The sequence below is a fragment of the Trichomycterus rosablanca genome, chromosome 21 (assembly GCF_030014385.1).
Source record: "Trichomycterus rosablanca isolate fTriRos1 chromosome 21, fTriRos1.hap1, whole genome shotgun sequence".
NCBI lineage: Eukaryota > Metazoa > Chordata > Actinopteri > Siluriformes > Trichomycteridae > Trichomycterus > Trichomycterus rosablanca.
The window spans coordinates 17411327-17433584 of NC_086008.1; the positions used below are offsets into that span (position 1 = coordinate 17411327).

The 22258-nt window shown below is 37.3% G+C and overlaps 1 protein-coding gene across 1 annotated transcript in view; it reads right to left on the bottom strand.

Annotated features, from left to right (window-relative positions):
- Window positions 1-21759, bottom strand: part of kank1a (KN motif and ankyrin repeat domains 1a) — a 105643-nt gene extending 83884 nt beyond the window's left edge. Inside the window, exon 1 of the mRNA XM_063017442.1 lies at window positions 21567-21759. The gene's annotated coding sequence lies outside the window, so the exon portion shown is untranslated. The remainder of the gene's footprint in view (window positions 1-21566) is intronic.
- Window positions 21760-22258: the final 499 nt, after the last annotated feature.

Sequence of the window (22258 nt, forward strand, 5' to 3'; positions counted from 1 at the left end):
TGAACAGTGAAATGTATATAGCAATAAAAATAAAAATACAGAAGTAATAAATCACATGCACTACATGATTTTTACAACCATGAACTTTGTTTTTAGTCATTTTACTGCCATTTTAACCGGTCCAAATTTCTGCAATCAAAAAGTTAAGTTGGACTCTCCTACCTTCAATTCAACTTGATCTTATTTAAATTGGTTATTCATTTACTATTTAAATAATTTCAAAGCCAATTAAGTCTGTTAAACGTCATTTGGGGGGTGGTTGTAACTTACAAAAAAAGTTTTATTCATGTGTAGTTTAAACAGCATTACATAACAGTGAGCCTAGGAACATTCATCTGCTTAAGTTAATGGTCTGTGTGCAATAAGTTGAATAAAGCCTGCTGTTAAAAATAATAAGACAAGTCAGAGCCCCTTTGCTTTACAATTAGACTATTCATAAGACATGGCACCCTAAGTGTCCAATGTTTCCGAAACGAGGTACAAAGTATGACCTTGCTCCGCAAAGAATGCCTGGGAATGAATTCAGTACCAGCGGGCAAGCCTTAACGAATCAATGAGCACTAATGAAATTAGGAAATCCATGGTCCAGCAAGAGCACAAAGCCAAGTGATTAGAGCACCTGTTTATCATGGGAATTTGGGAACGCTCACCCTGATAAAGGCTGATAAAGTTGAATCATTTAGAATAAGTTGGTAAAGTATAAAGCAAAAAAAAGTGACAAAAATAAAATGTGGAAAAGAGCAAAGCCATTTCCATAGAGCTATAACAAACATGCACTAAAACGTTTCTTTTTTTTTACCATCTCTGTCAATAGAAATATTTTAAATATTTTAAACATTAGACTGTTAAATAATATATTATTATTATTAGACTGTTATAATTATATATTAAGTATACACTCACATATGGGGGCATTCATACACAACAAATTAATACTATTAGGTCTTTGTTGGCAATTATATTCTTAAAACATTTGAGTTTCTGTTTGTAGCATTACGGTTTGGGACACTTCCTCTGTCAAATTTAATTAAATCCCCCCATGGGATTTAAGACAGAATAATGGCTATGCTATGCATTTACCTTTTCGGCATTTAGCAGACGCCTTTATCCAAAGTGACTTACATTACAGTTACAGATTACAGTCTGAGCAACCAAGGGTTAAGAGACTTGCTCAAGGTCCCAACATCAGCAATTCAGCAGTGGTGGGACTTGAACCAGCAACCTTTGGATCACTGGTCCTGTGCTTAACCACTAGCCCTATTTAAACAAAGGATACAACATTTTTGTCTAATATGTTTATGGAACATATCTTCATTCATGATTTTTTTAAATGATGTTTAATGTAACTTGCAAAGAAGCAGCCCCAGACTTCACTATGATATGGTGTTCTTGAGATTATACATACTACTAGGGCTGGCTCGATACCACTTTTTTATGTCCGATACCAATCCGATACCGTCATTTCTCATCTCAAACAACTAAGCAGTAATAATACATGTCTCAATGCACCATGGTTAAACTAGCTATCTAAATAACAATGCTCAGACTGTGAAACAAATATTCTAAAGAAATAAATACAGAACCTACATCATCACACTTTTACACACAGAACATTTAGCAGCATTTTTGGCTTGTTTAACAGCACCGTACAAACATTTAAAATAAAATTTAAAGTGCAACTTTATCTGTATTTAACAAATTAATTATAATTTCAATATAAAATTCTAGATCTGTCAACTCTCAAGTCTACACCTTGAAGAGGCAGCAAAAAATACTAAAATAAACAATAAAAAATATTATTTATAAACAATAAAATGAAATAATTAAATAATAAAAAATAAACAAATGTATCTATCTTGTCCCGGCTTGGAGATCTCTCACATCCCCAACGAAATTTAATCCATTAGTGTTATGAAATAAAACAAACTACACCGTTTCCCGTTTAGCCACAGATCAAGCAGGGTTTTTTAATAAGCGCGCTTTGGTTTTTAATAATCTAAAAACGTGACAGAACTTTAACAGAAAATAGCAACCAAACACTTTGTCAATTCTAATTGGTCCATCGCCTTTGATTGACATCCACATCTTCCAATTGTAGACACTTTGAAGTACATGCCGTAAACCAGTGTTTTTAGATGTGGCAGTAGTAGATGATTTTTTAAAATGCTAAAAGTTGAAGTAGATCAGTGTGTTTTAATTTCTGAATGGCCTTATTTACATTAAGTGTTCTTTACATTAAGCAATAGTATCGGTTCGGATTACATGTTTTTTTTCCTTCCAATATCCGATCCAGTGATTTGGGCCAATATCAGAGTATCGGATCGGTGCCAGCCCTACACACTACCATTCTTTCTCTTTCAACATAATTTTTTGTCTAGGAAAAGCACATTGTTCCAGAAGTGTTCAGATTTATTTTATACTAATTACTCAGACAGGGCAAGATTATGTGAGGAGAAACTTAAAACATCTTTAGCAATAAAACAACAGGAACACTAGATGATTAAGTTCTTTTAAGCTTCTGGCATATCACAAGGGGCTTTGCAAAACTGTTCAATATGCCTGTCAAGAAGGTTTGCAAACACTAATAGTCTACCTGAATGAACAGCTGATGAACCAGTATTCGAAGTTTGGTTGGACACTAATTTTCATAAACAAACTAGGCTTAGCTTAGGTCTAAGCTTTGCTTTAAACAAGTGCACACAAAAAGCTAATCATCCACCTTTAGTTAGCCCGTATATTACCCTTTGTTTTCAGTACCAGTATAAAAGAGCCATTGAAATCGGGCATACCAAAAGGTATTAACAAACATGGAAAATCTGTTACCAAGGCAAACCGGGTCTCATTTGCAAAAGCAGAAATATGAGAAGCTTGTTGTGGGTTTTGGCAGGAAAGGTAGGATGGTGGGGTGTTCCCTATTTTTGTTCAGATTTCTTTTTTATAAACAATGTTGTACCTAAGTGATAAGTAATCACATCAACAAACGTAGCTACTGATTAACCTACATGCTAACAAAACATTGATCAAATTAACTATCCCTCATTAATAGGTGGTTAACAGTGACCACTAGTGATCCACAAGTGTAGGCAGAGTGCAAACGTACAAAGAAACGTATATCTTAGCTTTAGGTTCTGCTTATTTACAAAATCAGTGTGTGATAACCTTCAACCATGTCTTCCAGATGTATTTAAAAAGAAAACACATTGATTGCTGGGTATGTGAACAAGAAAGCTGGCCACAACATTTAGAGATTACAGGGCTGAACTGTAACAGTTATAGACAGTTAAATTAGAAGCGGCATGTCAAATCAAGGGATCCCATGAAAAATGCAATGTCTTTAACTGCTCAGTGTTTAATTGAGACCTCAAAAACATCTGGACAGTACACTACAAAGCTAGCCACATGTGACATATGGGGTAACATGTGGGTGTTATTTACAGTCAAAAATATATAAATAAAGATGCCTGCAAGCAAGTGGAAACAAATGACTGATCCTGTTCTGTGCAGTCCCAATTTTATTTTATAGAATAGAACCTTCAGTTTGAAAATATGTTTGATATGCCACACCGATCTGCACAAATCTGATGGCACTACTTTTCCATGATGAGACATGCTGGTGAGATAAGCTATCAAGAGAAAAGACACTAAAATAACTAACAGTTAGCAAAAACACAGGCACTGAAAGTTGGTTGGTTGCTTTTTTTTCTTGTCTGTTTTAAAAAGTAAGGCAAAATTACAACCAACCAACATATGATGCTTTTCTACCAGTTTTACACAATGTTTACTAATCAAAACACAGAATCTATTTGTACATTGGTTGGGTGTGATGTTTTGTGACACAAGCGACCTATCTACTTATTGAATACTCATTACATGTATCCCAATCAATTAGTAAAGCACTATTATTTTTTTCTTAATGAAATAAACAGGTCTGTCGTTTACACTGATCAGCCATAACATTAAAACCACCTCCTTGTTTCTACACTCACTGTCCCTTTTATCGGCTCCACTTACCATATAGAAGCACTTTGTAGTTCTAAAATTACTGACTGTAGTCCATCTGTTTCTCTGCATGCTTTGTTAGCCCCCTTTCACCCTGTTCTTCAATGGTCAGGACTCTTCCAGGACCACCACAGAGCAGGTATTATTTAGGTGGTGGATGATTCTCAGCACAGCAGTGACACTGACATGGTGGGGGTGTGTTAGTGTGTGTTGTGCTGGTATGAGTGGATCAGACACAGCAGTGCTGCTGGAGTTTTTAAATACCGTGTCCACGCACTGTCCACTCTATTAGACACTCCTACCTAGTCGGTCCACCTTGTAGATGTAAAGTCAGAGACGATCGCTCATCTATTGCTGCTGTTTGAGTCGGTCATCTTCTAGATCTTCATAAGTGGTCACAGGACGCTGCCCACGGGGCGCTGTTGGCGGGATATTTTTGGTTGGTGGACTATTCTCAGTCCAGCAGTGACAGTGAGGTATTTAAAAACTCCATCAGCATTGCTGTGTCTGACCCACTCACGCCATGTCAGTGTCACTGCTGTGCTGAGAATGACCCACCACCCAAATAATACCTGCTCTGTGGTGCTCCTGTGGGGGTCCTGACTATTGAAGAACAGCATGAAAGGGGGCTAACAAAACATGCAGAGAAACAGATGGACTACAGTCAGTAAAAGTAGAACTACAAAGAGCTTCTATATGGTAAGTGGAGCTGATAAAATGGACAGTGAGTGTAATGTTATGGCTGAACGGTGTATATTACTTTTAACTTGCATGGTGCCATCAAATGTCTAATCTACAAGGCTATACGTAGAAGGCAACAGTGCAAGTTTGTCAGACAGCAGTAAGGACAGTACGCATGGTTCAAATTACGAGGGGATTGGGGTGGGATCTGACCCTCCTAATTAATACTTAGAACCCAAAAAGGGCTCTAAGATGTACTAGATGCTAAATATTAAATTATTACACTTTACTTTTGCACAGGATACAAATAAATAAGAAGAAAAGTGTCAAACAAGTACAGCACAAGGCCCAGGTTCCTTTTTGGCTTGTTTAAATAAAATAATTGCCACATATGAAGTGAGTCTTACACATGTCAAGGAAAAAAAAATTGCTGTTGCCAGTTTCAATTGGCCTTCAGAGAAATGACATTTAAAGACCAGATAACACACATACAGCTAAAATAATAAATCATGCCTTTTACATTTTCAGCATTTAGCAGACGCTTTTATCCAAAGCGACTTACAGTAGTATGACAGTATATTGTCTAAGCAATCGAGGGTTAAGGGCCCAACAGTGGCAACCTGGCAGTTGTGGTGCTTGAACCAGCAACCTTTCGATTACCAGTCCAGTACCTTAACCGCTAGGCTACAACTGCCCTTTTTTGGGGGGCTGAATCGCAAAATTATATTACTATAGTAAACTACATAGCTCTCACATCTCCACTGTTAGAACCCATTTGCTATAAACATGTATTATAAACAAAAAACTAGCAAGCCCTTGAACATTTAGTGCAATTAAAAAGATGTGTATTTTATGTAAGCAAAAAAGATTAAAAAAAAAAAACTGGAGGACTGCTATGGGACCTAAATGTTTTGCACTCAAACATAGAATCACCCAAAGGGACAGTGAGTGTGCGGTCAGCAGTGTTGCTGATAAAGAGCTGACAGCACAGGGGTAATTTGAGAAGGCTGACTGGGCGTAGCAGGCACCTCCAGCTGAAACCTGAGGACACTGGTGCCTACTGGCCTAAATACTAGGTTCCTAATACTACAGCAACCTTAGTGTGAACAGTGTCCTGTCTTAACATATTAGGTATATAAATCAAACTTGAAAGACAAATAAAAATTAAACACTGCAAACACTGTTGTTTAGACCATAAATTGTCTTTGCTACTCTGTTCGTAAACGCTTGGCTGTTTTTTAGAAACATTTCTGTTGGGCCTGCCTGTTCTTGCTCAAAATTTGAAGCTTGAAATTCCCAAACCCCATTTACGCCCAGTTACATTCCATTCCCTGGTGAACTTAAATGCTTGGTAGGGTGGGTACTTCCTTTGACTTGTTTATCTATGCTATTCAAACCCTCAAATAAGAAACAAGAATCATGGTATGAAAAGCCTGAGGTTCAAGGTTAGCAATCCATTGGGTTGCCTGCTTGGCTGCAGTCTCGTGTTCACCCCCCATGTCTTTACTTAGCTCAGTCATGAAGACTTATCAAAACAATTAATTACAGCAGGCCTCATCAAGCAAGGCGCTCCCCATGCTTCCCAGGGGGCAAACTATTCAAAGTGGAGTAGAAAAGCAGTGCATGTACTGGGATTCTTTGTGGTATTTCTTGTGGCACAGTTCCAAATCGATAATGCTTCCAGCTTGTCAAGCTACATAGGAATGGTACAAACATCCAAAAATAAAGCAAGTGATAGTTGTGAATGTAAATTACACTTCCTGATATTAGCATGTACTGATGATTTTGGGACCTTAAGTTACCTAAAAACTACAAGTTCAACTGTGGCTCAGTTAAACTTAATCCTGCTTTTAGAGAAGAAAAAAGAAGTTACCAGCTTTAGTCATTCAATCACAAACAAGGCATAACAGCAACATAACAGAAATTTCTTTATCATCAAATTAATATTTTAAGCTGCTGCATGTACTGGTGCTGGTCATAAAATTAGAATATCATGAAAAAGATGATTTATTTCAGTAATTCCACTCAAAAAGTGAAACTTGTATTTTATATTCATTCATTACACACAGACTGATATATTTCAAATGTTTATTTCTTTTAATGTTGATGTTTATAACGGACAACTAATGAAAACCACAAATTCAGTATCTCAGAAAATTAGAATATTACTTAAGACCAATACAAAAAAAGGATTTTTAGAAATGTTGGCCAACTGAAAAGTATGAACATGAAAAGTATGAGCATGTACAGAACTCAATACTTAGTTGGGGCTCCTTTTGCCTGGATTACTGCAGCAATGCGGCGTGGCATGGAGTCTATCAGTCTGTGGCACTGCTCAGGTGTTATGAGAGCCCTGGTTGCTCTGATAGTGGCCTTCAGCTCTTCTGAATTGTTGGGTCTGGCGTATCGCATCTTCCTCTTCACAATACCCCAAAGATTTTCTATGGGGTTAAGGTCAGGCGAGTTTGCTAGCCAATTAAGAACAGGGATACCATGGTCCTTAAACCAGGTACTGGTAGCTTTGGCACTGTGTGCAGGTGCCAAGTCCTGTTGGAAAATGAAATCTGCATCTCCATAAAGTTGCTCAGCAGCAGGAAGCATGAAGTGCTCTAAAACTTCCTGGTAGACGGCTGCGTTGACCTTGGACCTCAGAAAACACAGTGGACCAACACCAGCAGATGACATGGCACTCCAAACCATCACTGACTGTGGAAACTTTACACATGTCCTCAAGCAACGTGGATTCTGTGCCTCTCCTCTCTTCCTCCAGACTCTGGGACCTTGATTTCCAAAGGTAATGCAAAATTTACTTTCATCAGAGAACATAACTTTGGACCACTCAGCATTCCTTTTTGTCTTTAGCCCAGGCGAGACGCTTCTGACGCTGTCTCTTGTTCAAGAGTGACTTGGCACAAGGAATGCGACAGCTGAAACCCATGTCTTGCATACGTCTGTGCGTGGTGGTTCTTGAAGCACTGACTCCAGCTGCAGTCCACTCTTTGTGAATTTCCCCCACATTTTTGAATGGGTTTTGTTTCACAACCCTCTCCAGGGTGCGGTTATCCCTATTGCTTGTACACTTTTTTTCTACCACATCTTTTCCTTTTCTTCGCCTCTCTATTAATGGTGCTTGGACACAGAGCTCTGTGAACAGCCAGCCTCTTTAGCAATGACCTTTTGTGTCTTGCCCTCCTTGTGCAAGGTGTCAATGGTCGTCTTTTGGACAACTGTCAGGTCAGCCGTTTTCCCCATGATTGTGTAGCCTACAGAACTAGACTGAGAGACCATTTAAAGGCCTTTGCAGGTGTTTTAAGTTAATTAGCTGATTAGAGTGTGGCACCAGGTGTCTTCAATATTGTACCTTGTCACAATATTCTAATTTTCTGAGATACTGAATTTGGGGTTTTCGTTAGTTGTCAGTTATAATCATCAACATTAAAAGAAATAAACATTTGAAATATATCAGTCTGTGTGTAATGAATGAATATAATATACAAGTTTCACTTTTTGAATGGAATTACTGTATATTTAAATTAAGCCAACTTTTCTCACAAAAACACACAGATTTGGGTAGAGCAGTCTGTGTTCCAGCTATTCAGTCACAGATAGAGAACATGTGAAAAAATGTGCACAACTGTTCTCCTTCATATCATTTACTTAATCATGAGACAATTTAACAAAAACAAACACAAGACTATGAATGGTGGGACTATAAACAAAAAGTTCGACAAATTAGCAAAACATTCAATGATCATAAAGCAAAGAGCACAACAACCGAAGAAACCTATGTTAGTATAAAAAACAAACACAGTGGTACCTTGAAACTCAGTCAGTTGGTTCTGGCACTGGTGTTGAGTTTAAAAGAGTTTCAAGGTTTTTTTTCCCATAAAGACGTATGGGAAACCTGTTAATGCGTTCCATGGTCCCGTGGACTTAAATGGACAAAAATGTTATGCTTATGTAAAAGAATGGGGTTGTTTTTGACACGTATGCACTGAAAATAACACATATAATAGAAAAACACTGAAATAAAAAGCTGCTTCTTACAATTTTTCAGAACCCCGAGCTGTAACACAAGTTTAAAAGTGAAACAATGAGGAAAATCCAGCTAAACACAGATACATGAGGACGCTTTCAGAGTGAATCTGACAACTATTCCACACAAATGCAGTTTCGTCTTATATGCACACTTTGATGACGCATTACTGCACCACTCAAGCCGAGCTCTGAACATAGCAACTGTTCATTGTTTTTTTTGGTTTTTAATTATCTATTTTTTCCCTATTCTAGTCGTGTCCAATTACCCTGATTGTGTCCTCTATACTGGTTCGACCCTTCACTGATTGAGGACGCCACTTAACTGACTTGCGCCCCCTCTGGCACGTAATCAGTACAGCCTGCATTTTTCACCAGCACGAGCAGAGTTCATACACCGAGAGACACGTAGGGTCACACCCCCCTCAATGTTATTCCTCAGCCCTGTGCAGGTGCCATCAACCAGCAGGGGCCGCAGTTGTACCAGTTATGAGGACCTATGCTCCGACTTCTACCCCTAAGCCCCTGAACAACAGCCAAACGTTGTTCATACTGCCGCCCAACCCAGTCGGAAAGGCAGAGCTGAGTTTCAATACGATGTATCTACAAACCCAACTCTGGTGAGCTAGCATACTTTACCGCTGTGCCACCTGAGCGGCACAACTGTTCATTGTTAATTTGTTTGTCTGTTTATTAGAATTTTAACGCCATGTTTTACACTTTGGTTACATTCATGACAGGAAAGGTAGTTACTCATTACACAAGGTTCACGTTGGGAAACGTTGAGTTTAAGGGTACAAATTTCTCGACAAAGGGCGTCGAGTTTAAAAGATTTAGAGTTTAGGGGACGTTGAGTTACAAGGTACCACTGTATAGTATACATTAGATAAAAATGCAGCATTAAAAAAAACAGCTTCTGTGTGGTGTGACCTCCCCTTAAACTTGAGCAATATTATGGAGGCAGTATGAGATTACCAGGACAGAGAAATAAATAAAATACAGCCTAAATCTAAAGAAGAACTTTGGGACGAGCTAAAAGAGACATATAATTTACCACAACATTGTTAGGAAAACTGTCCTGAAGTTTTCTGAAGTAGAGTATGTGCACATTATTTCCTGTGTTTTTGTTTGTCTTAATAAAGAGACTGTAAAATAAATTTGGACGGTTATTAAAACAACAGAGCTAGACCTTTGCACAGTACTGTACATATCCTGTGTATATACATGTACATTCATATTTGTTTTGTGTGTGTTATACCACAGTCTGACCTTCATTAGTCCATGGTTAACCATTAACCAACTTACATTAATCGACTTACAGTACTGTGACAGTATACTGTCTAAGCAAGTGAGGGTTAAGAGCCTTGCTCAGGGGCCCAACAGTGACAACCTGGCAGTGACCTTTTGGTTACTAGTCCAGTACCCTAACCACTAGGCTACAACTGCCCTACATTATGTAGAAGTTTTATGCATATTATTTATGTATGTATGCAATGTATATTTTTACCAACAAGACAAAATCGGACGATATATAGAATTATGAAGTATAATCGGCATACCAATAACAAAATGGTATGTTAAAGCTTATTCACAGTAGATGATTGTTATTCTATTTTCACATGGAAAATTAACAAGACAGAATATGACCAAGGGTTTCTAAATTATACATGCAGGGTCAGAAATCTACATAGATCACATTCATTATCAGTTTGGTGGATGGAAAACCCTATTTTACCATGTAACCATGATCATGTGGGTAGAAAGAGAAACGATACAATACTAAGAATTCTCACTTTGTGACTTCCCATTCCAACACAGAAGACACAATTAAAAGCATTTTTTTAATGTTAACCTCCATTTTCAATCCAAATCATCTCTGTTATGTGTAGAAAGTGCATCTGATAACTGGCATTTTGTTTACTATGTTACTATTTGCTGTTTGTAAAAGAACATTTTAGTAGTAGGGTACGCACTTTGAAGAAAAAGCATTTATTTAATGTCAGACCAATGCATTTGCATCTTATTTAGGTCAGAACCCAACTAAATCAGGTTAGTTATTTCTGTTTAAGCTAAGAAATAAAAACTACAGCACCAACAATACATGTTATGACAGGGTATACGCAACCAGTTAGCAATAAATACAGTTGTAAGCCCTGTCCACGACGGCCTCTAGCAGGGTTTTCCCTGGAATTTCTTATACTTCCTTACAAGATGTAAAAACAATTTAAGTGTACTGTTTTAATTGAATAGTAATTATAACTGAAATGTAAATTGGTCCGATAGGTGCAGAAAATGCTTGGCTTTGCAGGATTACTGGAACGTCTAATACCTTACTTCAGCCTTCAGGCTACAACTGCCCTACATTATGTAGAAGTTTTATGCATATTATTTATGTATGTATGTAATGTATATTTTTACCAAGACAAAATCGGACGATATATAGAATTATGCACAAAAAAACTTATTGTAAAACTTATTCACAGTAGATGATTGTTATTCTATTTTCACATGGAAAATTAACAAGACAGAATATGACCAAGGGTGTCTAAATTATACATGCAGGGTCAGAAATCTACATATATCACATTAACTATCAGTTTGGTGGTGTAGAATATTCAATGTTGTCTTGTAATGTTTTGGCATGTCATTTTAATTCCTTGTTATTGGTATATGGGCTCAGAAAAGAAAACCCAAACTGTCATGTTGAGCTGAGCATGTAATTCAAGAAAGGTGTATATAAACTGTATATGAAACTGCTTTAACTCGATGTGTCTGTGTTCTCGTGTAAGTAGTGTTTTATTAAAGACGGGATAAAATGGGATAATGTGGGCTCTTCGGCAGTTTTCAAAAATCTCAGTGAGTGGAAAACCGCAAAAAACCATTATTAACAGATGTTTGACAGGTGTTTCACGCATGCCACACTAAACCTTAGACTCAAACTTCAAAGCTGAATACGAATCAGTGAGGTTCTGTTGTCCTAACAAAAGACACTTCAGTCAGGCTTTTAAGGACATAATGACCACACCAAGGAGTCTCTAATGTTACCAGCATGGGTCACTCATTTCACATGGGACTGTTTCTGGCTACCTCTTTGACAGTCACTGCAGATTTTTTATTCGTAATGTTATATTTAGGAAAAAAGAAGGAAAAGTGCCTTATGCCTTCATAAACCGGGTTTCCATCCAAACGTTTCCCAAGTGTAATGCGCATTTACGAAATATCGGCAGAAAAAAAGCAAAAAAATTTCGCGTTTCCATCAACTACAGTTATGCGAAAAAACTTTTACATGACGTGTCGACGCGCTGCAGAGAAACGAGCAAGATGGAGAGATTTAATTCGGTTTTTGCTTTAAGTAGAATTATATTTACAACCATTTGCCATCTTTTTATGGTTATGTTGTTTGCAGCCAAGAGACGTCGGGCAGAACGAGCAATGGCCCGTCTAATGTGGGCTCAAATCTTCATCCCACGGCGACGTTCACTTCGCATCTGGGAACGTAAACGCACTAAACAATTTTGGGAGCACATTGTGCAGAACCATTTTTCAGACGAGCTTTGGATCAAGAATTTCAGAATGTCAAAATCAGCCTTTGATAAGCTATGCACCGTGATCGGGTCATCTGTAGAGCCAAAAGTTTACAGTCACCGGCCACCCGTGCCGACTGAAAAGAGGATTGCTATTGCCTTGTACGAGCTGGCCACTTGTGTGGAGTACAGGGTAGTGGGCGAGACGTTCAGCGTAAGCGTAACAACAGTTCACCGTAGTGTATACTTAGCGCTTGAAACGTCATCGTTTATTCGCAAGACCCGTTTCATCCCCTGTTTTCGCATTTCGGCGATGCGATATTCTAACTTTTCCACCTCGTTCAAGCGTGAAAAAATGTTTTGCGATATTTGGGTCTTTTTTCGAATTTTGAGCTTTTCCATATAGGTTTTTTTAATGCGCATTTTCAAAATTCGCAAAAAGTTGGTGGATGGAAAACCCTCTATACATTTTTTATTTTACCATGTAACCATGATCATGTGGGTAGAAAGAGAAACGATTCAATACTAAGAATTCTCACTTTGTGACTTCCCATTCAAACACAGAAGACACAATTGAAAGCATTTTTTTTATGATGCAACTACGTTAACCTCCATTTTCAATCTAAATCATCTCTGTTATGTGTAGAAAGTGCATCTGATAACTGGCATTTTGTTTACTATGTTACTATTTGCTGTTTGTAATAGAACATTTTAGTAGTAGGGTACGCACTTTGAAGAAAAAGCATTTATTTAATGGCAGACCAATGCATTTGCTTCTTATTTAGGTCAGAACCCAACAAAATCAGGTTAGTTATTTCTGTTTAAGCTAAGAAATAAAAACTACAGCACCAACAATACATGTTATGACAGGATATATGCAACCAGCAATAAATACAGTTGTAAGCCCTGTCCACGACGGCCTCTAGCAGGGTTTTCGCTGAATTTTCTTATACTTCCTTACATGATGTAAAAACAATTTAGGTGTACTGTTTTAATTGAATAGTAATTATAACTGAAATGTAAATTGGTCCATTAGGTGCAGAAAATGCTTGGCTTTGCAGGATTACTGGAACGTCTAATACCTTACTTCAGCATCCTGTAGAATTTAAAACAATTATCTTAATTTCTAAATAAACAAAATGCCAATATGTATTGCCTAGCTTAACCAATGTTTCAAAATTAACTGAAGTGCAGTCCAGTAAATCCACATTATGTACTGATAATGTCCAACACTTGGTGCCACTTGCAAAAATGAATTTCATATAAATCTAACCAATCTAACTAAGTAAAAACATTGCAGTTTGTATGTCTTTGAAAATAAAATGTATTCAACAGGCAATTTCACAAAGATTCCATGCATTCATTGATGATATAAGGTATTTGATTGGCATTTGAACATAAATGTTAGGTTATTATTTTAAACCCATAGTTATGTCTACCTACTGTTAAACCAACACAGTGGCAGCAACCAAATTACTTATTTGAAACACATCTCAAGTGGCTCAGACAGGCAGAACTATTGTGTATTCCTTTTATTCAAAGCTGGAAAATGGTTTAAAATATACAGCATTCCATTTTGTTTGTTTACACTAATACTTTTCTACAGCTAACCTATTAGTGTACATGGACAATATGAATAAAGACTTGCTAAGAAAACATAGGAGTACTGAGGAGACCACAACGCAGGTAACAAGCAGCGACATGACCACAGATTTTTTGGTTTGCAGGGAATTTCTAGAGCAGAGAGACCCGAGTACAGAAGACAAAGTCAGTACGGCTCTATATTTTTTCTAATGTCCCAAACATGGGAATAGCGTACAAGTGATTTTAAATATATGAACACAAAGAGAGAAGTAAAAGGTTTGGTTAGGACTGCTGACATTTTAGTTTTTTTATAGTGAACGCCAGTCCTCAGAAAAAAGCATGTTGTGCTTAAACTTTCAGACAACTTCTTTAATGCTTGCTTTTAGACCCTTGTCTTATCGATATTTCCAACTATATTTCCAAAATGGGCACCTATGGCGTACAATTTGGTACAAAAAGTAAATTGTGTTTTAAAAAATTCCCCACAAAAAAACTCAAACCAATCCTGACTGTATTACTGCACTCTTCTCTAGTTTTCCTAAGGAACCCTGAGGTAGAGTTAATTATTAATTATAGTAAAAATTATTCAGGAAAACCTAAGAAAAAGCACCCAAAGTTATTAAGGACACTATTCTTTTATGCTTCAGAGTAGAATGTGATAGTCAATCATTAAATTACATTCATGCTCCATGGCAATGTTGCACAGTGTACAAGTACCATCAAGTCTATTCCAACTCCTGGCAACCACATGGAAAGTGTTCCTCCAGAACATCCTGTCTTGTTTGCTTCTTCAGGCTTCCTATATTTATATCAATCCATCTTGTTTCTGGCTATCCTCCTCCCCTTTTACCATCAACACTTCCTAGCATTATTCTTTTCCAATAAATTGGTTCTTTTATGCGCCACAATAAGTGCAAAATAACAACAAAATAACTTAGCCGACCCTCTGAACAAGAGTTATGTAATGTTATGATCTGCATCTTTTCAGTTAACACCACGCTGAAAATCTCATTTAATGCTAAAACACTATTAGTATCAGCCCTGATGCCAAAGCATAGTTATGAATTACTGTATGTTTAATATTAAACTGTATGTCAAGACATTATTTATTAATTTATTAGGATTTTAACATCATGTTTTACACACTTTGTTTACATACAAGATAGGACAGGTAATTGCTGGTTACACAACGTTCATCAGTTCCAAGTATTTAATGTCAAACACAGTCATGGACAATTTTGTATCTCCAGTTCACCTCACTTGCATGTCTTTGGACTGAGGGAGGAAACCGCAGCTCCCAAAGAAAACCCACACAGACACGGGGAGAACATGCAGACTTCACACAGAAAGGACCTGGACCGCTTCACCTGGGAATCGATTCCAGGACCTTCTTGCAGTGAGGCGACAGTGCTACCCACCGAGTCGCCCCATTTTATCCAAAACCCACCTAAATTTGCTCTTATTAGCACAACAATAATTACTGTTTTTACAACAACATATTGGCATTGCTTAGAACAGTTGTATGCAATTTGGGATGCAGTCATGCATTTGTCCTGTTTATTGTTATGTCATCCATTTAATGTGTATTTGGTTCATAAGAGACATAAGAGAAATATAACAAACTATTATAAAATGTTATTTTTAAATTGCTGAACAAGTTTTAGTAAATGAATACCTGTGTCAAAGTAGTTCTCCCACACCAAACATACTGACCCCTAAAGTGATAGTGACTGCAGAGACAGCAACAGGGCAGATTAGATTTGCAAACAGTTCTAACCAAGCAGCAAAGTGGAAGTAATTTCCCTTAGATAAACAGGGAGCAGTGGGGCAAGTTTTACAACCTGCCAGAGAGTCAGAGGTGACATTTCCCTCATCCACACACTTGATCTTTGATCTTCATGTGCAGAGTGTTCTCAGCGAGATGGTAACTAAGCAGCCATATGGCCACAGGAGCCAAAACTACTGGCTAAAAGGGTGCAGCATATTGTGGACTAAAGGTACAAAAATGTGCCCATTCTGAACCACTCGGACACTTGGCCAAATGCATGAAAGTGAGAAATCTCAACAAGAAGAAATGTATGCGTAGTTCAGGTTTAGTGTGTTTGTTTATCACAGTTTCAATATACTTAAATGAGTCTTAGAAGAGCTAAAACACTCACCACAATGCTTTTAATTTTCATAACTCAAAAATAAATGAAGGACTTTCTTAGCTATGAACTAAACCAGGAAACAGATAGTCACCGCAGAAGTAAACTGTAAAAATCACACCTAGTGTAAGACATTCTAAACACTTTTGGTATGCAAAAAGGTAAACAATGTAATGTACAGTGTCATTAAAAACAATTGGGTAATTCAGGATTTACTGCTGCATGTTCATCAAATTAAATGGCTCATACAAATTATAAAATGACAAAAGCATAAAAAGAAAATTCTAAAATAAACCTCCCCAAAAATACACAAATACCGCTTCCAGAACAAAAAACTGCATGGGCCAGCAGAATTAATTAATAGACTTTTATGAAACTGGAATTGATAAGACTTCTGTCCATTACGTTAAACATATAGGGTAAATTTCATTGTCTTATTGTTTCCCTCCAACAATATTATGTGTTGCACCAGTCCACACTGTACAGTATACAGGGCCGGAGTGGGCCCCTTTTTCAGCCTGGGAGTTTCATGCCCAAAACCGGCCCACTTTTTCCACTTACAATGCCTTTTTATTGGGTATAAGTTCAGGTGTATGTTGGTAAGTTAACAGAAAACACTTCACTTAAACATGTTTAATTCAAATTTAAATCAGATAAAGATTTAAAAGGTAAAAAATGTATTTACATTTATACAGGAGCAATAAGTTGAAATAAAAATTAAAATTGCATTTGTCTTCCCAACAGAGATGTGCTCTATTGTTAGGTTTACACTAAACTCTTAAGTAGCTTCACTACACGTATATTTAGTAGGCTACCTACAGCATCAAAAGCCTCCTAAGCAGTGCACTATTAATAATGGTGTCATTGTCTATAGACATGAAACATGGCTTATCTGCTGCTCTGAGGCAAAAAATAAAAGGCTGAATAACATAACATGCCTTTTTTTTTTAACAATTTAGCCTATATTATGATGGTGTAAAATTGATAGTGATTTAGGCTATTTGTCTCCATTTGTTAAAATAAATTAGGCTATCGTGCTGACATCTTTCTGAATGTCTGAACACTTTATATCATGTATATTCTCTACATTATATTTTACATTACAAATAACTATCTTGGTTAAAATAACTCTGTTAGACTATCCTCTACCTGTCCCTTCAGTAGTCATGGATACTCCAGGAAACTGGATATTTGTGATTAATGGTGTGTATTGGGTTCTACAAAATAAACTACGCTAAGTTGACTTGGCTATGTTGCGCAATACCGGCTGTAACTGGGATCTGTCCTCTGGAAAACAGGTCTGTTAATTTGGCACATTTGGCAGCATCTTCTTCCAACACCTTTCTTTCTTTTAACCTGGCCTTTTCGGCTCCACCTGGCCTCCTCCTGCCCTCCATCACCACCGACTTGCGCTATTCTGTTGCTATATTTACTTTTACCGGCGCTCCAGAAAAGACGCCTCATGGGCCAAACCAACTTAAACATTTGGGAGGGGGGGATTCCCTCAGATGGTAGAACCCATCTGATCTACTGCTATGTAAAGGCTGCGCTGTCAGATAAATGGAGAATGAATGCAAGAATAAGATTAGATAAGTGACAGATGAGTGTCAAAATTATTCATCGGGAATCCTCCCGAATCTCCCGATTAGCCACTCCGGGCCTGACAGTATAACACCAATACTTTCAGCAAAAAAAATTTTGCAACACACCGCGTCTTATGCCTAGTTCACACTACACGATTTTTGCCCTGATTTTCGGCAACTCTGCGTTCGCTCGGCGATCTAAACTTGGCTCTCAATAGCTATGTGTGAACTGTTCAACAACTCGATCCGAGCGGCTCGCCAAGCGCTCGGTGGCTGAAGGGAGATATCTAACATGTTGAATATCTGGATCAGTCGGTTGCGACTGGCAATGAGTGCGGTGAGGGGGATAATATAGTTTCTATCAGAATACATCGTCACACACACAAGCTTTACAATATTTGTGAACTTATCGTCCACGCCAAACCATAATACCAACACTGCATTACAAAAATATTTATTATAAATAAAATATTTATTAACCTCCAACTCGCTGCAGAACAGAACAATCCCTGCTGGTCGCGTTGCCAAATCCACTCGGATTCATTTATTTTTCTCTTCGCTTTTACGCTGCACATCAGCGCACAAACAACTTTGATCGCTCACTACTTGTTGTTTGGACTAGGTATCACTTAACCCCTCGTCACTTCTCACGTTCATTTTCGTGACAAAACGTAGTTCGGGAGACCAGAGAAGCTCGCCTGCGATTCCAGTTGGTAATAGATCGTGTAGTGTGAAACCCCCTGTCGCGGATCAGTCGTGTTGTGTGAAAGCAACACCGACTTGAAAGACTCCCGATTACAAGAGATCCAGTCGTGCAGTGTGAACTGTACAGCGACCTGACGACTTGGAAAGTCTTGTAGTGTGAACTTGGCATTATTTTTAAACACAAGAACTAGTCTTATAATCACGGCAATAAACAAAACAAACATTTATTTACTCATGTGGTTAGTTAGAGGCTTGACCATTTAAAGTTTTAAAAAATAATGCTGTGTGAGAGCAAAATGTTCACAGCAACCATGCCAAGTAAATCCTGGGGCAACTTGGGGCAGCAATGCTTTAGTGTACCACAGCAATGAGTTACGAAAAGCCTACAGAGTTTCTTTCAAATTTAACTGATGATAATTAGACTGTTGCCTTTATAATGGGTTTTAAATGCAAAATGCTTAACACAAAACAGAATAAAATATATTTTCTTTATGTTCTTTTTTTTAATAAACAGTAGTTATAGTGAATTGTAAAATATTGGGCTGTTTCTTGAAGTCTGTCTTCACAGGTTTCAAAATTAAAGCCTGCAAACCCAGTTGCACAATTACGCAGCCTGAAGCAATTAAGCCTTAAAATGTAAAATTACTCTCACAGATCACAAAGCTTACAACTTTCTCTTTACATCTCAAGCACATGTATTCCTCCTTAATAGCATGGCTACCCAGCATCTGGCACTGAGCAGCAGCATTTTTTCTATAAAAAAAGGGTAACTATGAGCCACTCACATAAAAGCTGAAAGATGTTCCTCTATTCTTTTATGTTTCCTTTAATTATACTGTTGATGAAAGCCTGGTTTACAGCTTTTACCCTGAAACAGCACCCGCTGGATGACCCATTTTTATCTCTAATCTTGCATCATCACAGGATTAATATGGCATCCATAACTGGAGTTGATCCAGAAAAATAGGCAAAGAAAGAGTCCGAAATCATCTTCTGTTGAAATGCATGCTAAAGGGAGGCAAGAGAGCACGAGAGTGTGGTCCCACGCTTCAGATGGGCAGAACAGAGGCTTCATTTTCTCTGGCAGTAACATGTGAAAGTCAATGACATTCCCTTTCACCATCACATAATGATGTTTTGTTTAGTGCTAGTCTGGCACACTGTATACCAGTCTTACAGTTTGGGTATATGTTCCTATGACTCTGAACTGGAAAAATGGGTGTGGTTTAGACAACACCAAGGTCAAAATAAAGACGTAATGTGACTCACTAAGGTGCTCCAGTGCAGTTGCACTGGGGCGATCCCTTTCTGTTTGGAAGGCATTTATGGATGTACTTACGAGGCCATTATCTTCTTTTATTTTATTGTATTTTATTTATTTATTATTGTTATTATAATTTTTTTTTAATCTAATTCTTTTTTTATCATTATTTTTTTTAATTATGACATAATACATATTGCGTATTTATTTATTAAGTAATGTCTATTTTTTTAATGCATTATTTATGTATAGTGTGGGATTTTTTGTTAATGTTCATTGTTGTTCCTGTTTGAAAACTTAAATAAAAGAAAATAAAAAAATGACTCACTAAAATGATCAGCATAAAACCTCCAACTAATCTTATGCCAACCAACCTGAGATTACTATTCTAAAAGTGACCCCAGACACTAAAAGTTATTATTCTTTTTTTCTATTTATTTTTTATGCATTTCTACCTTTTTCTCCCGATTTAGCCTCGATTTAGTCACTTTGTCTTCCACTGCTGGTGATCCTGATTGCATTCGAGGAGGGTATATTTGCCTGCTCATGCCCCCTCTGACACATGGGCAGTCCTTGTGGACCCTTTCTTTTACACCTATGGTCTGCTAAACAGGGTCCTTGCACAGCTTTTGAAGACCCCACCCACTTAGTCTGGTATTTTCCCACCCAGCAGACATGGTGGCCAATTAGTGTCTGCTGCAGGCACTGCCAATTGTGCCTGCTAGATGGCACCCAGCCAACCGGTAGAAGAGCTAAGATTTGAACCGGGGTGTTTAGAATCTTAGCGCTGGTGTGCTAGCGGAATATCCCGCTGTGCCACCTGGGTGCCCTACTTACAAAGTTTTTGATGAATTTCTTCATGCAAAATAGGTTTTGGTTTTAAAATGAATTAAGCTGCCTTATTTTAGGGGTTTAGTGAAGGGAAATCATTTTTGACCCTTGGGACAAGGGGAGTTTACAAATTATTACGACTACACAAGGCTTAAGTCAGGGTTGGACAGTAACTAATTAATGGCTTTTAAAAAGTCTTGGTAAAACTACTATATAAATAATTTCCATTACTAAATACTACAAGCCCTATTTTGCTTGTATTAACTTCAGGTCACGTTGGCTGACAAGTGTAAGAGGTCAGCATTAAAAAAAAAAATAGAAAAAACTTCCTGAATTGAAAGCAGGAGTGCGAAACTATATTATCACATACTTTCTCATGGTTTATTTATCTAGCAGAAATGACATCTTCAGTTGTTTCCAGAATTCTGCAGTTTGAATACAACACAGATGCCCATGAACAGTGTCCAGTGGTTTGTTATAACTTTCAGTCACAATGAGGACACATGATCATATAACTGCTTTTCGAATTTAATATAATTCACTAAGATAATAGTAGCTTAAGGATAAAAGCAGCTAATGTAAGACTGATATTTTTCAGCTACAGTAGTGCATTATCCTGCATTTATTGTATAGGCTTTTAATACATTTATTCATTTAAACACTACTTAAAGCACTATGTAGTAAATGTAAATAGATTAAAACGAATTTAATTATTTTTCCATCTGATCTACTCCTATGTCATGCTGTTGATTTTCCAAAAGATCCCATTTTTTTGTCTTTTTAATGCCCACACCAACTAACTGAGCTCTTTTATTATATTGTCTATTAACGGTTTCATGAACATAATCCCTTCCATCAACAGCAACCACGCTATGAGCCTATAATGGTAAATATGTAAACAGGTGTGAGAGAAAAACACCACAATTATTGAAATAAAAGCTCAATATTAAATAACCTAAACATTTATTATGTAACCGAAAAAAAGGTTTTAACCAGTATTCTTACAAAATTGCAATAAAAACACTGTGAGAAGTATAAACAATGCTAATGTGGCATCTCAATTCGACCAAATTTGCAAGCAGGTAGGTTCATATTAGACTATATATGAACCTACAGCATTAATAAAAATAATATATTATCCAGACTAAAAACTAATAGCGTAACAATATTTATTTTGAACATTGTTTTAACCGGCTAAACAAACAAACAAACAAACCTTCTGTGTAAACGCTCGTGCAGGTTAATCATGAAGCTGTTGCGTCAAGCTCCGCCGGTTTTCCTCCAGGCCAGGTAGTTATTACTGACGTACTTTACAAATGTTAACCCACGGTTTACCTTTATATAGTCTTTTATTAAACTTTTTTCTTCTAAATAACAAAGAACTCTAAATAATAAAGAACTCCGCTAAACTCGACCGAGCTCGAGCAGCCCCACGTTCGCAACTCACTTCTTAGGGACGGCTCTTTTTTTTTTTCTTTGTGCGCATGCGCAACACGTCGAATCGCTAGTTCTCCTAGAGCAACGCCGTGAACGTTCACTGACGACATGGCGTGACGTCAGGACAGGTGCCTTGTACTCCTGCACTAAGGTACACCATACCTTGTTTTTACTGGAACTTAATTCACTTCTGCAATCTTTAAAACTTACCCAAAATAAAAATAAAAAAGCATTAGGTTTATAAATTACTTTGAACTTTTTTTTTGTGGAGGATTGTGATGAAGGTTGAATGGCTTTCCTTGTTGTTTGTCTATGTATGTATAGAAGATATAGTACTTTATTTGTCATATATACATATACAGATGTACAAGTCAAGTCGAGTCACCTTTATTTTTATAGCACATTTAAAAGACAACGTGTGTCAACCAAAGTGCTGTACATTAAAATCAAGTATAAATACCACTCAACTAT